Consider the following 12048-nt stretch of genomic DNA (forward strand, 5'->3'; position numbering starts at 1 on the left):
GATATCAAAACTATGAAATAACACATATGGAATCATGTCGTAACCAAAAAAGTGTTAAACAAACAAATTCTTCAAAGTAGCCAGCCTTTGCCTTGATGACAGCTTTGCATGCTATTTGGCATTCTCTCAACCAGCTTCATAAGGTAGTCACCTGGAATGCATTTCAATGATCATGTGTGCCTTGTTAAAAGTTAATTTGTGGAATTTATATCCTTTTTAATGCGTTTGAGCCAATCAGTTGTGTTGTGACAAGGTAGGGTTAGTATACAGAAAATAGCCCTATTTGGTAAAAGACAAAGTCCATATTATGGCAAGAACAGCTCAAATAAGCAAAGAGAAATGACAGTCCATCAATACTTTAAGACATGAAGGTCAGTCAATGAAGAAAATTCAAGAGCTTTGAAAGTTTCTTCAAGTGCAGTCGCAAAAACTAACAAGCGCTATGATGAAACTGTCTCTCATGAGGACCGCCACAGGAATGGAAGACACAGAGTTACCTCTGCTGCAGAGGATAAGTTCATTAGAGTTACCAGTCTCAGAAAGGAAAGGAAGACCCAGAGTTACCTCTGCTGCAGAGGATAAGTTCATTAGAGTTACCAGCCTCAGATTGAAAAGGAAGACCCAGAGTTACCTCTGCTGCAGAGGAGAAGTTCATTAGAGTTACCAGCCTCAGATTGAAAAGGAAGACCCAGAGTTACCTCTGCTGCAGAGGATAAGTTCATTAGAGTTACCTCTGCTGCAGAGGATAAGTTCATTAGAGTCACCTGCCTCAGAAATGGGCAATTAACTGCACCTCAGATTGCAGCCCAAATTAATGCTTCACAGAGTTGAAGTAACAGACACATCTCAACATCAACTGTTCAGAGGAGACTGTGTGAATCAGAACTTCATGGTTGAATTTCTGCAAAGAAACCACTACTAAAGGACACCAATAGGAAGAAGACACTTTCTTGGGCCAAGAAACACAAGCAATGGACATTAGACCAGTGGAAATCTGTCCTTTGGTCTGATGAGTCCAAATTTGAGATTTTTGATTCCAACCGCCGTGTCTTTGTGAGATGCAGAGTAGGTGAACGGATGATGTCCGCATGTGTGGTTCCCACCGTGAAGCATGGAGGAGGAGGTGTGATGATGCTTTGCTGGTGACACCAGCATGGCTACTACAGAATTCTGCAGCAACATGCCATCCCATCTGGTTTGCGTTTAATGGGACTATAATTCGTTTTTGACAATTTGACAGTGACTCAAAACACAACTCCAGGCTCTGTAACGGCTATTTGACCAAGAAGGAGAGTGATGGAGTGCTGCATCAGATCAGCATCAGCCTCCATAATCACCCAACCTCCAGCCAATTGAGATGGTTTGGGATGAGTTGTACCGCAGAGTGAAGAAAAAGTAGCCAACAAGTGCTCAGCATACGTGGCAACTCCTTCAAGACTGTTGGAAAAGCATTCCAGGTGACTACCTCATGAAGCTGTTTGAGAGAATGCCAAGAGTGTGCAAAGCTGTCATCAAGACAAAGGGTGGTTACTTTGAAGAATCTCAAATATGAAATATATTTTGATTTGTTTAACAAGTTTTCGGTTACTACCTGATTCCATATGTGTTATTTACATTTTAGACATTCTTATCCAGAGCGACTTACAGTAGAGTGCATACATTTTATTACATTTTACATACTGAGACAAGGATATCCCTACCGGCCAAACCCTCCCTAACCCGGAAGACGCTATGCCAATTGTGCATCGCCCCACGGACCTCCCGGTTGCGGCCGGCTGCGACAGAGCCTGGGCGCGAACCCAGCCCAGCCTGGGCGCAAACCCAGAGACTCTGGTGGCGCAGCTAGCACTGCGATGCAGTTCCCTAGACCACTGCGCTACCCGGGAGGCCATTATTTCATAGTTTTGATGTCTTCACCATTATTCACCATTATTATTCACCATTATTATTAATAGTAAAAAAAAAGGAAGAAAAACCCTTGAATGAGAATATGTATATATAAAAATTTGGACTGGTTCTGTAATTCAAATCAAATCAAATCAAATGATATTGTCACATACACATGGTTAGCAGATGTTAATGCGAGTGTAGCGAAATGCTTGTGCTTCTTGTTCCGACAATGCAGTAATAACCAATGAGTAATCTAACCTAACAATTCCACAACTACTACCTCATACACACAAGTGTAAAGGGATGAAGAATATGTACATAAAGATATATGAATGAGTGATGGTACAGAACGGCATAGGCAAGATGCAGTAGATGGTATAGAGTACGGTATATACCTATGAGATGAGTAATGTAGGGCATGTAAACATAAAGTGGCAAAGTTTAAAGTGGCTAGTGATACATGTATTACATAAAGATGGCAAGATGCAGTAGATGGTATAGAGTACGGTATATACCTATGAGATGAGTAATGTAGGGTATATAAACATAAAGTGGCAAAGTTTAAAGTGGCTAGTGATACATGTATTACATAAAGATGGCAAGATGCAGTAGATGATATAGAGTACAGTATATACATATACATATGAGATGAGTAATGTAGGGTATGTAAACATTATATTAAGTGGCATTGTCTAAAGTGGCTAGTGATACATTTTTACATACATTTCCATCAATTCCCATTTTTAAAATGGCTGGAGTTGAGTCAGTATGTTGGCAGCAGCCACTAAATGTTAGTGATGGCTGTTTAACAGTCTGATGGCCTTGAGATAGAAGCTGTTTTTCAGGCTCTCGGTCCCTGCTTTGATGCACCTTTACTGACCTCGCCTTCCGGATGATAGCAGGGTGAACAGGCAGTGGCTCGGGTGGTTGTTGTCCTTGATGATCTTTATGGCCTTCCTGTGACATCGGGTGGTGTAGGTGTACGGAAGGGCAGGTAGTTTGCCCCCGGTGATGCGTTGTGCAGACCTCACTACCCTCTGGAGAGCACTGCGGTTGTGGGCAGAGCAGTTGCCGTACCAGGCGGTGATACAGCCCGACAGGATGCTCTCGATTGTGCATCTGTAGAAGTTTGTGAGTGCTTTTGGTGACAAGCCGAATTTCTTCAGCCTCCTGAGGTTGAAGAGGCGCTGCTGCGCCTTCTTCACAACGCTGTCTGTGTGGGTGGACCAATTCAGTTTGTCCGTGATGTGTACACCAAGGAACTTAAAACTTACTACCCTCTCCACTACTGTCCCGTCGATGTGGATAGGGGGGTGCTCCCTCTGCTGTTTCCTGAAGTCCACAATCATCTCCTTTGTTTTGTTGACGTTGAGTGTGAGGTTATTTTCCTGACACCACACCACGAGGGCCCTCACCTCCTCCCTGTAGGCCGTCTCGTCGTTGTTGGTAATCAAGCCTACCACTGTAGTGTCGTCCGCAAACTTGATGATTGAGTTGGAGGCGTGCATGGCCACGCAGTCGTGGGTGAACAGGGAGTACAGGAGAGGGCTCAGAAAGCACCCTTGTGGGGCCCCAGTGTTGAGGATCAGAGGGTTGAGATGTTGTTACCTACCCTCACCACCTGGGGGCGGCCCGTCAGGAGGTCCAGTACCCAGTTGCACAAGGCGGGGTCGAGACCCAGTGTCTCGAGCTTGATGACGAGTTTGGATGTTCGGGACAGGGGGCAGCATTTTCACTTTGGACGAATTGCGTGCCCAAACTGAATTTCCTCCTACTCTGTCCCAGAAGGTAATACATGCATATTATTATTACTATTGTGTAGAAAACACTCTGAAGTTTCTAAAACTGTTTGAATTATGTCTGTAAGTATAAAAGAACTCATATGGCAGACAAATCTGAGAAGAAATATAAACAGGAAGTGAGAACTCGATTTTCAAAGCAGTGCCAAATGATATCCCTTTTAGTTATGGATAAGCAAACACTTCCTAGCTTCCACTAGATGTCACCATCTTTAGATTCTGGTTATATGTTATATGATTCTACTATAAAGGAGGAGCTATTTTACTGAGTGGTCTGCAGAAATTCTCGGTCTCATTGTGCGCGGCGAGTGAGAGAGAGTCCTCTCGTTCCAATGCTCTTTCTTCAGACAATGAAATTCTCTGGTTGGATCCTTATTGATGATTAATGTTAAAAACATCCTAAATATGGATTGCATACATCATTTGACTTGTTTCTACGACCTGTAAATGAACTTTTTGAGTTTTTGTCTGGAGGGATTGCTCGTGCGTCATGAAGATGGATTACTGGGCTGAACATGCTAACAACAAGTGGCTAAATGATGGGCTTTATGGAACTTTTCAGTCATTTATTGTCGAACTGGGAATCCTGGGAGTGCCTTCTGATGAAGTTATTCGAAGGTAAGTGAATATTTATATTGTTTTTGTAGCCTCTGTTGACGCGAAAATGGCGGCTATTTCTTTGGCTGGATTGTGCTCTGAGCGCCGTTCTCAGATTATTCTTTTTCCGTATTTTTTTTTTAGAAATCTGACACAGCGGTTGCATAGACGATAAGTTTATCTTTAATTCTATGAATAACACTTGCATCTTTTATCAATGTTTATTATGAGTATTTCTGCAAAATCACCGGTTGTTTTGGAATCAAAACATTACTGCACGTAATGCGCCAATGTAAACTGAGATTTGTTTTAATATATATATACACATTATCGAACAAAACACACAATACATGTATAACATGATGTCCTATGACTGTCATCTGATGAAGATAATCAAAGGTTAGTGATTCATTTTAACTATATTTCTGCTTTTTCTAACTCCTATTGTTGGCTCAAAAAATGGCTGTGTGTGTTTGTGACTTGGCTCTGACCTAACATAATCATATGTTGTGCTTTCACTGTAAATCATTTTTTAAATCGGACACCATGGGTAGATTAACAAGATGTTTATCTTTCATTTGCTGTATTGGACTTGTTAATGTGTGAAAGTTAAATATTTCGGAAAAAATATTTTTGAATTTCGCGCGCCGCCTTTTCAGTGGATAGTTGTGGGTGTTCCGCTAGCGGAAACCCTGAGCTAGAAAGGTTAAATGCTGAGCTGTAGTCGATGAACAGCATTCTCACATAGGTATTCCTCTTGTCCAGATGGGTTAGGGCAATGTGCAGTGTGGTTGCGATTGCGTCATCTGTGGACCTATTGGGTCGGTAAGCAAATTGGAGTGGGTCTAGGGTGTCAGGTAGGGTGGAGGTGATATGGTCCTTGACTAGTCTCTCAAAGCACTTCATGATGACGGAAGTGAGTGCTACGGGGCGGTAGTCGTTTAGCTCAGTTACCTTAGCTTTCTTGAGAACAGGAACAATGGTGGCCCTCTTGAAGCATGTGGGAACAGCAGACTGGAATAAGGATTGATTGAATATGCCATCTGGGCCTGCAGCCATGCGAGGGTTAACACGTTTAAATGTGTAGTGTCGATAGATAGGAGCAGCTATTCCACTTTGAGCTGGGAGGTGACCACAATAGATAGGAGCAGCTATTCCACTTTGAGCTGGGAGGTGACCACAATAGAAAGGAACATGTATTCCACTTTGAGCTGGCAGGTGACCACAATAGAATGGAACCTACTCCAATTTGACCCACTCCAATTTGCATACCGCCCAAACATATCCAAGGATGATGCAATCTCTATTGCACTCCACACTGCCCTTTCCCACCTGGACAAAAGGAACACCTATGTGAGAATGCTATTCATTAACTACAGGTCAGCGTTCAACACCATAGTGCCCTCAAAGCTCATCACTAAGCTAAGGATCCTGGGACTAAACACCTCCCTCTGCAACTGGATCCTGGACTTCCTGGCGGGCCGCCCCCAGGTGGTGAGGGTAGGTAGAAACACATCTGCCACGCTGATCCTCAACACTGGAGCTCCCAAGGGGTGCGTGTTCAGTCCCCTCCCTGTTCACTCATGACTGCATGGCCAGGCACGACTCCATCATTAACACCATCATTAAGTTTGCCGATGACACAACAGTGGAAGGCCTGATCACCGACAACGACGAGACAGCCTATAGGGAGGAAGTTAGAGACCTGGCTGGGTGGAGCCAGAATAACAACCTATCCCTCAACGTAACCAAGACTAAGGAGATGATTGTGGACTACAGGAAAAGGAGGACCGAGCACCTCCCCATTCTCATCGACGGGGCTGTAGTGGAGCAGGTTGAGAGCTTCAAGTTCCTTGGTGTCCACATCAACAACAATCTAGATTGGTCCAAACACACCAAGACAGTTGTGAAGAGGGCACAACAAAGCCTATTCCCCCTCAGGAAACTAAAAAGATTAGTCATGGGTCCTGAGGTCCACAAAAGGTTCTACACATGCAACATCGAGAGCATCCTGACTGGCTGCATCACTGCCTGGTACGGCAATTGCTCGGCATCTGACCGCAAGGCACTACAGAGGGTAGTGCTGCGGCCCAGTACATAACTGGGGCTAAGCTGCCTGCCATCCAGGACCTCTACACCAGGCTGTGTCAGAGGAAGACCCTAAAAATTGTCAATGACCCCAGCCACCCCAGTCATAGACTGTTCTCTCTACTACCGCATGGTAAATAGTACTGGAGTGCCAAGTCTTGGACAAAAAGGCTTCTCAACAGGTTTTACCCCCAAGCCATAAGAGTGGGTCTAGGGTGTCAGGTAGGGTGGAGGTGATATGGTCCTTGACTAGTCTCTCAAAGCACTTCATGATGACGGAAGTGAGTGCTACGGGGCGGTAGTCGTTTAGCTCAGTTACCTTAGCTTTCTTGAGAACAGGAACAATGGTGGCCCTCTTGAAGCATGTGGGAACAGCAGACTGGAATAAGGATTGATTGAATATGCCATCTGGGCCTGCAGCCATGCGAGGGTTAACACGTTTAAATGTGTAGTGTCGATAGATAGGAGCAGCTATTCCACTTTGAGCTGGGAGGTGACCACAATAGATAGGAGCAGCTATTCCACTTTGAGCTGGGAGGTGACCACAATAGATAGGAGCAGCTATTCCACTTTGAGCTGGGAGGTGACCACAATAGATAGGAGCAGCTATTCCACTTTGAGCTGGGAGGTGACCACAATAGAAAGGAACATGTATTCCACTTTGAGCTGGGAGGTGACCACAATAGAAAGGAACATGTATTCCACTTTGAGCTGGCAGGTGACCACAATAGAAAGGAACATGTATTCCACGTTGAGCTGGCAGGTGACCAGAATAGAAAGGAACATGTATTCCACTTTGAGCTGGGAGGTGACCACAATAGAATGGAACATGTATTCCACTTTGAGCTGGCAGGTGACCACAATAGAAAGGAACATGTATTCCACTTTGAGCTGGCAGGTGACCACAATAGAATGGAACATGTATTCCACTTTGAGCTGGCAGGTGACCACAATAGAAAGGAACATGTATTCCACTTTGAGCTGGCAGGTGACCACAATAGAATGGAACATGTATTCCACTTTGAGCTGGGAGGTGACCACAATAGATGGGAGCAGGTATTCCAGTTCTATGCTGTGGCTCCATGTGTTGGATGGACTCGTCACTTTTTAAAATATATTATTTATTTTTTAATTTAAACAAAAAAAGTATAAATATACAAATCACGCATATATATGGATTCACGTACGAGCGTGTGACCAAAAAATCGAAATGTTTCGCATTCACCAAGGTGGTACCAGTTTGGTTGATAGTCTAGGTATCATTGTGTCAGTGTTGCAGTGACTGGGTGGTACTAGTCAGGTTTATAGTCTAGGTATCATTGTGTTAGTGTTGCAGTGACTGGGTGGTACCAGTCAGGTTTATAGTCTAGGTATCATTGTGTCAGTGTTGCAGTGACTGGGTGGTACCAGTCAGGTTGATAGTCTGGGTATCATTGTGTCAGTGTTGCAGTGACTGGGTGGTACCAGTCAGGTTGATAGTCTAGGTATCATTGTGTCAGTGTTGCAGTGACTGGGTGGTACCAGTCAGGTTGATAGTCTGGGTATCATTGTGTCAGTGTTGCAGTGACTGGGTGGTACCAGTCAGGTTGATAGTCTAGGTATCATTGTGTCAGTGTTGCAGTGACTGGGTGGTACTAGTTGGGTTGATAGTCTAGGTATCATTGTGTCAGTGTTGCAGTGACTGGGTGGTACTAGTTGGGTTGATAGTCTAGGTATCATTGTGTCAGTGTTGCAGTGACTGGGTGGTACTAGTCAGGTTTATAGTCTGGGTATCATTGTGTCAGTGTTGCAGTGACTGGGTGGTACCAGTCGGGTTGATAGCGTCATGACTTGGTGAGTATCAAAGGTGGAACATCGTTGACAGATAGCTGACCCCCAAACCCCCTCTCTGCCACAGGAGAGGAGAGGGGGTAGTTGGACCGGTTTTATGACTTAACAGCCAGTCGTAAATTTAAAGGGAATTTTCCCTCTCTGCCTTTCAGTATCCACCAAAGGAATTATTTGTCTAGAGGGGGTTTGGCCTGCCCAAAAGCTCCAATGTCAAAGATTGGACATTGTTTCTGATGTCCAAATGTTAAGAATGGTCCGGGGTGGGGGTTTAAACAGGTCAACATTCACAAGGCTGCAGGGCAGGACGGTTTACCAGGACGTGTACACCGAGCATGCGCTGACCAACTGGCAGGTGTCTTCACTGACATTTTCAACATGTCCCTGATTGAGTCTGTAATACCAACATGTTTCAAGCAGACCACCATAGTGCCTGTGCCCAAGAACACTAAGGTAACCTGCCTAAATGAATACCGACCCGTAGCACTGAAGTCTGTAGCCATGAAGTGCTTTGAAAGGCTGGTCATGGCTCACATCAATATTATCCCAGAAAACCCTAGACCCACTCCAATTTGCATACCGCCCAAACATATCCAAGGATGATGCAATCTCTACTGCACTCCACACTGCCCTTTCCCACCTGGACAAAAGGAACACCTATGTGAGAATGCTATTCATTAACTACAGGTCAGCGTTCAACACCATAGTGCCCTCAAAGCTCATCACTAAGCTAAGGATCCTGGGACTAAACACCTCCCTCTGCAACTGGATCCTGGACTTCCTGGCGGGCCGCCCCCAGGTGGTGAGGGTAGGTAGAAACACATCTGCCACGCTGATCCTCAACACTGGAGCTCCAAGGGGTGCGTGTTCAGTCCCCTCCCTGTTCACTCATGACTGCATGGCCAGGCACGACTCCATCATTAACACCATCATTAAGTTTGCCGATGACACAACAGTGGAAGGCCTGATCACCGACAACGACGAGACAGCCTATAGGGAGGAAGTTAGAGACCTGGCTGGGTGGAGCCAGAATAACAACCTATCCCTCAACGTAACCAAGACTAAGGAGATGATTGTGGACTACAGGAAAAGGAGGACCGAGCACCTCCCCATTCTCATCGACGGGGCTGTAGTGGAGCAGGTTGAGAGCTTCAAGTTCCTTGGTGTCCACATCAACAACAATCTAGATTGGTCCAAACACACCAAGACAGTTGTGAAGAGGGCACAACAAAGCCTATTCCCCCTCAGGAAACTAAAAAGATTAGTCATGGGTCCTGAGGTCCACAAAAGGTTCTACACATGCAACATCGAGAGCATCCTGACTGGCTGCATCACTGCCTGGTACGGCAATTGCTCGGCATCTGACCGCAAGGCACTACAGAGGGTAGTGCTGCGGCCCAGTACATAACTGGGGCTAAGCTGCCTGCCATCCAGGACCTCTACACCAGGCTGTGTCAGAGGAAGACCCTAAAAATTGTCAATGACCCCAGCCACCCCAGTCATAGACTGTTCTCTCTACTACCGCATGGTAAATAGTAGTCTTGGACAAAAAGGCTTCTCAACAGGTTTTACCCCCAAGCCATAAGACTCCTGAACAGGTAACCAAATGGCTACCCGGACTATATGCATTCTGTGCCCCCCCAACCCCTCTTTTTACGCTGCTGCTGCTCTCTGTTTAGGGTTAGGGTTAGGGTTAGTGTTAGGGTTAGGGTTTATGGTTTAGGGTTTAGGGTTAGGGTTAGGGGTTAGGGTTAGGGTTAGGGTTAGGGGTTAGGGTTAGGGTTAGGGTTTAGGGTTTAGGGTTAGGGTTAGGGGTTAGGGTTAGGGGTTAGGGGTTAGGGTTAGGGGTTAGGGTTAGGGTTAGGGTTAGGGTTAACCCTAGGCCTCCGCGGGTCCCTCCCGGTCAATTTGAATGTGTGACCAGGGGAAGGTTATCAATCCTCCCACCCCCGCAATTGCATGTGAGGAACTACCCAACGATGGTAAAAGCATCAGAGACATGAACCAGTAGATCCTTTTCGACCTTGTGACCTTGACCTCTAGTCAAGTAGAGAGTCTTATTGGGAATTATTGGGAATTTTTCCGGGTTGGACAGGAACTGAAAAATATCCCGGATGGCTGGATCTTGCTTCGGCATAGTTATCAGATCATCCTTGAACGACCTTCCCAGGCGTATATCCTGTGGGTTGTCATCAGGTGTGTTTCTAGGTTTGTTAGTAGTTGCCTTTCCAAAGAAGTGTGTGTGTTTGTAGCACTCTGCTGCGAGTAACTTTGACAGTGCATGGCTGTTTGTCTGGCGTCGTTTTGGAACTGCCAAGAGATTCCTGTTATATCGCCTACTTTTTGCCTATTAGCTTCGTCATTGCCAGTTTTGTTTTGGGCCTTGACCTTTTTCCAAAACATCTGCATGTCGTGGTCACAAACGCCAGGAACAACTCTAATGCACAACCTCTTTTCCGTGTGCGGTTTTCATTCCATTTTGTTTCCCAGTCAAGTTCTTCCACACCGATCTCGACAAACTATTTCTGTATGGACCCCGCTTTGTGTACGGGGGCATTGTCATTCTGAAACAGGAAAGGGCCTTCCACAAACTGTTGCCACAAAGTTGGAAGCACAGAATCATCTAGAATGTCATTGTATGCTGTAGCGTTAAGATTTCCCTTCACTGGAACTAAGGGGCCTAGCCCGAACCATGAAAAACAGCCCCAGACCATTATTCCTCCTCCAAAAAACTTTAGAGTTGGCACTGTGCATTGGGGCAGGTAGCATTCTCCTGGCATTCGCCAAACCCAGATTAGTCCGCTGGACTGCCAGATTGTGAAGCGCGATTCATCACTCCAGAGAACGCGTTTCTACTGCTCCAGAGTCCAATGGTGGCGAGCTTTACACCACTCCAGCCGACAGTTGGCATTGCGCATGGTGATCTTAGGCTTGTGTGTGGCTGCTCGGCCATGGAAACCCATTTCATGAAGCTCCCTATGAACAGTTATTGTGCTGAAGTTGCTTCCAGAGACAGTTTGGAACTCGGTTTGGAACTCGGTAGTGAGGACAGACGATTTTTACGCGCTTCAGCACTCGGCGGGCCTTTTCTGTGAGCTTGTGTGGCCTACCACTTCGCAGCTGAACCGTCGTTGCTCCTAGACGTTTCCACTTCACAATACCAGCACTTAGTTGACTGGGGCAGCTCTAGCAGGGTAGACATTTGACAAACTGGCTTGTTGCTAAGGTGGCATGCTGTGACGATGCCACTCTTTATGGTTTGTACCAGAAGATACGTTACACAGTTATTTCAAGCAAAGGATATCCGCATACCGTCAGACCTAAGTCATAGAACTTCTGCAACAGTTGAAAGAAGGCTTAGGAACCTTTTTTGAGTGATTGACATAGTTTTGGGTTCAGTCTGAGTGTGACTCGTCTTTGTAGGAATGATGGATTCCCATTAGCTTATGAGTTGGCAAGGCTGAGGAATTGTTTGACCGGAGCACATGTACTGAATATTGAAAGAGAATTAATCCAGGTCTACAGCTGCTTGTGACCACAGAACATTTTCGTTGTGTCTAGCTGTGCTCCTAATCTCACTAAAATGTCTGCAACGATGTAGACATAGTAGTCAGTTAAGTTGTCGTTTTATTGCACACTCCTGTTGCTGTGGAAACAGCTTGAGGGGTAGCAAGAAGAAATATTTTGCATTATTGTGCCAGAGGACAGAGAGAGAGCAGATACCTGTTGATTTATTTACCCTTATTTTACAGAACACATTCTCAGCAACAACCTGGGGAATAGTTACAGGGGAGAGGATGAGTGAGCCAGTTGGAAGCTGGGGATGATTAGGTAGCCATGATCGTAT

Source organism: Salvelinus fontinalis, chromosome 6 (genome assembly GCF_029448725.1).
Source record: "Salvelinus fontinalis isolate EN_2023a chromosome 6, ASM2944872v1, whole genome shotgun sequence".
Taxonomy (NCBI): Eukaryota; Metazoa; Chordata; class Actinopteri; order Salmoniformes; family Salmonidae; genus Salvelinus; species Salvelinus fontinalis.